This window comes from Procambarus clarkii, chromosome 32, assembly GCF_040958095.1.
Source record: "Procambarus clarkii isolate CNS0578487 chromosome 32, FALCON_Pclarkii_2.0, whole genome shotgun sequence".
Classification (NCBI taxonomy): domain Eukaryota; kingdom Metazoa; phylum Arthropoda; class Malacostraca; order Decapoda; family Cambaridae; genus Procambarus; species Procambarus clarkii.
This window is the reverse complement of record NC_091181.1, coordinates 27459602-27464319: the sequence shown is the minus strand read 5'-3', so window position 1 is coordinate 27464319 and position 4718 is coordinate 27459602.

The window sequence follows — 4718 nt, the reverse complement described above, 5'->3', positions numbered from 1 at the left end:
GGCTTTATACGCCTACTTCCGCAACCCACCCCGCGCAGATCAATACCATACCGGTTTACCCTGGAATATCCTTCTAATGTGTCATAGGTTTTAGCGTTTGTGTAGTTGACAAACACAAAAATCTATTTTGTGAGAATTAATAAAGGGTTTTTTAATTACTTGATGAGATTTATTTACAAAATACAGCAGTAAGGAAGGTTCAAGAAAGCTCGTTTGGATTTCATCATTTGTGACCAATGGCTGCAGGGCTCAGTGACGCAACCGCCTGTGACTGGCAGAGTCGCAGCGTGACGTAGCTCAAGGTGCCACATCGTGCACACGTGATTATCTGCCGCCATCTTCCAGGTACTAGACAATTTATGCACCAGGGTGAACTATAGAGGAGTGCCCGGTGAATACCATGGTCCGTATTACTTACTTACTTACTACTCCGTACTACCGAAGGGTGCTAGCTTGCTGCACTGCCATCTAACTGTATAGGTATTATTAACCAAGACCGTCGTCAGCAGGCGACTGATGCGTCGCACCACGCGTCAACACACCTTCCTGGCTTTACACAACGAATGCCAAATTGAAAACTGAGTCATTTAAACTTTAAAAAGTAAATATTAATATTTATACCGTACTCTTTTTCAGCACTCATGAGCAAGAAATGACCTTGTTGATAGTTGAGTAACGCTGCGACAACCTTAATGGAAGCAATGACATATATGGAGGAGTACATAGGAGAAGGGCAACGTTTAGCTGTAATGTGAACACGTGACCTGCATCCTCCCACTCCAGTGGAGGAGCTGGGTGGGGGGGGGGGGGGGAGGCGTGCCTCACAGCACATCCTGGAGGACTCTGCACTCCGGTCATACATATCTCCACTATTATCACAGCTCACATAGTGAGTAGGTGGTCACCTCTTCCAGTAGGTTAGTGAGGACGGGCTGAGGTTAGTACATCATCCCGCTACCTTACGGCATCCACCGATCAGAAGCAGTTTTGGTTATTATCATTAAGGTAGACCCTTAATGATTGGAAGAAGGCTTGATAGAAAATGAAGGCTCACCGGGCAAATGCATATATTTAAGTATTCCCTCAAATAATAGTTCACAATTAAATAATCAGTTTTTTTAATCCAGTTTTGAACACGTTCAACCCATGAGTCCTCGGAGCTGGAAGGACATAACATGTCTTGTGCTCGCTCACACAGGCTCCAGCGCTGGGCCACATACAAGCCCATATGTCCTCACATAATATCAATAATTACTAGATATTGTTATATTTCATAATAGACATTGTAATAGATATCTCGGGGTCTTATGCCACCATACATCACGAAAGAATTACATTAAATATTGCTAAAAAAAAAACTACCATCCATCTCTATTTTTCACCATCCATCTCTATTTTCTATAACCTTTATCAACAATAGATAATTATAACATCGTAACTATTGTCAATAATCATCCATTCATATTATATAAAATAATCATTAATGGATATCTAATAATTTTCTACATTTCATATTTATAACATAACTTAATTTACCTGAAGGCAACCGTATAAAATTGCCTCGACGGGGCCGGAAGCCGGCGGCTTGTTGAAGGTTCTCATTATTAATGGGCATTTATTCCAAACTGCATTTTAAAATTAAGAATTGTCTTGGTGTTTGCTGCTTCGGATCAAGTGTAAGCGATTTCATAAATTTATTACCTTATAGGGGAAAAGGCATCCGTTTTCTTTCCTGTATTATGGCTTGTAGGGCTTGACGATACTGTCCTTGGTGTGAGTTTTGGACTTGTTAAAGAAATGAGCTGGATTAATATCTTCCAATTTGCTCAGTATTTTGAGTCTGAAAATCAGCTTTTTTGTCTTGTTTGCAGAGATGTAGTTTTTAAGACCATTAGCCTTTTCTGGTATGATTGTTCTCTTAGTTCTGGGATGATTTTCGTCGCTCTACACTGAAACGTTTTCAGAGCAATATTTTTTTGTACATAAGGTCTCTATGATTGGGTGCATTAGTTGGTTTAGCTTAATAGTTGCACGAGTGTTTGATATGTAGTACTTCGGTTGTGTTTGAATGCCACTTTCCTTTAAGTCATAGGACCGTTTAATTGTTCTTTAAGTATGTTATTTATCCTGAACACCAACTTACTGAACATCTTTCAATGCCTAGTCGATCATTACTCCTAGGTTCATTTTTTTTCAATCTGTTGCAATGTCGTATTGTTACTATGGCAATTCTAGTATGTACTGTTATGCCCTACAAGGTCTTGCATTTTCAATATTCAATATAGTATTTGCCAATTTTCTGTTTATGGCGTTGGTGTAGTTCCTTTTGCAAGGCCGCAATATCATTATCACTTTCAACTTTCCCGTATGTCTCTGCATCATCTAGGAATTTGATGATGTGGTTCGTGATGCTGTCATCAGTGTCATTAATGTATGATAAAAAGTGTTGGCCCGATAATGAGACCTTTCAGTTCTCGACTCACTCAAATTTTCCAGTCTGACTCCTTCCGGTTTTGTCTATTCCAGTATTTTACCGCTAATTCCATGGACTTGCAGTTATTTACAATACAATACAATACAATTTTATTTAGGTAAGGTACATACATACAATAAATATTTACAAGGATTGTTTAACTTATAGGTATAGCTAGTACATACAATGCCTAAAGCCACTATTACGCAAAGCGTTTCGGGCATAAGCAAAGCGTTTCGGGCATAAATTTCGTAAATCCATGCACAAATTTTGTCTTCTGCAATTTGTGCATGGTTGCCTAAGTGGTTGGCTAATGGTGCCCAACCACTTGGGCTGGACGGTAGAACGACGGTCTCGCTTCATGCAGGTCGGCGTTCAATCCCAGACCGTCCAAGTGGTTGGGTACCATTCCTTTCCCCCGTTCCTTCCCAAATCCTTATCTGATTCTAAGATCCGGTTAGTGCTATATTGTCGTAATGGCTTGGCGCTTTCTCCTGATAATTCCCTTTCCCTTCCCTTTACTCAATGTTCGGCCTGTCTCACATTATTTTCCACTACGTACCTTAACATTTAATAACATAATTCCTAACAACAAGGGGAGAATGGGAGGGCAAATTTATCTACCTTAATAATCGCTCCTGGATGCTGTGGTCTCCGCTGGGCATAGTAGCGAAGTGAAGTACTGTAGTAGTAGACCTCCTCCCCGTTGATTTCCTCCCTCTGTAGTCGACGCCTTGAGTCTCCTCCTCACACGATCCTCTCTACCACCGAATTTCTCTGACGGCCTGCTAGGAGGCAGTAAACGTCCTCGCGGGGGTCCTCAGCCTGGGATACTGGTCCCCTTCGATTCTACCATAGACGTGTAGTACGACTGTTTCTCCCTGGGTGTTGTCACTGCTACACCAGACCAAGACTGCCACCGATTTTTCCTGAGCAGACTTGAAGCTCCACCATCATCGAGCCTTTAGTGAACTTCTTTCATTGACCAGCTGTACTTCCTAGGAGGTCGACTGGACGCTCCTCCTCATTGGCACTCGAGAATTCGTCCCTCTAGAGGCCTATTTCTCTCCAGAATTAGGGACCGCCGAACATCACCTCTGCTCGTTTTCACTCCCGATGGCGAATCACGACAGATTTCCCGCGTCAACCACAGGGGAGCCTGACGTCACGCCACGTCACACCCGGGGAGCTTTGCGATTGGCCCATCTGGCCAGGCCCCTGCCTCCAGCCAATCACATACCTCTTGTATCTGGATCCACAATCCTGCGGGGTATCCTCGAGCGGGAAAAACATCCTCCCTCTCGAGCTGAACCGCCATTTTATGGTTGAGCCGCTCTCTCACCTCCTCCCCATTCAAACTAAAAAAATATATTTCTTCTCTTTGTGGCATCTTGCCTCCTTTAAAAGTTAAAAAAACGAAACTAGACTTCTTCTAGGTATACAGAGTGGGGGAGTATGACATACAGATGAGAGAGGAGCTGGACCCTGTAATAATAATAATTATACATATATATATATATATATATATATATATATATATATATATATATATATATATATATATATATATATATATAATATATATATATATATATATATATATATATATATATATATATATATATATATATATATATATATATATATATGTGTGTATATCACGAAAATAAACACGTGATTAAGAATGTGACAATGTCAGACCACGGAGGAAAAATGAAACAGGAAATTTCCTTAAGTACTTTCGTATATTAAATACATCTTCAGAAGGTCCTTCTGAAGATCTTCAGAAGGACCTTCTGAAGACCTTCTGAAGATGTATTTAATATACGAAAGTACTTAAGGAAATTTCCTGTTTCATTTTTCCTCCGTGGTCTGACATTGTCATATATATATATATATATATATATATATATATATATATATATGTATGTCGTACCTAGTAGCCAGAACGCACTTCTCAGCCTACTATGCGAGGCCCGATTTGCCTAATAAGCCAAGTTTTCATGAATTAATTGTTTTTCGACTACCTAACCTACCTAACCTAACCTAACTTTTTCGGCTACCTAACCTAACCTAGCCTATAAAGATAGGTTAGGTAAGGTTAGGTAGGGTTGGTTAGGTTCGGTCATATATCTACGTTAATTTTAACTCCAATAAAAAGAAATTGACCTCATACATAATGAAATGGGTAGCTTTATCATTTCATAAGAAAAAAATTAGAGAAAATATATTAATTCAGGAAAAC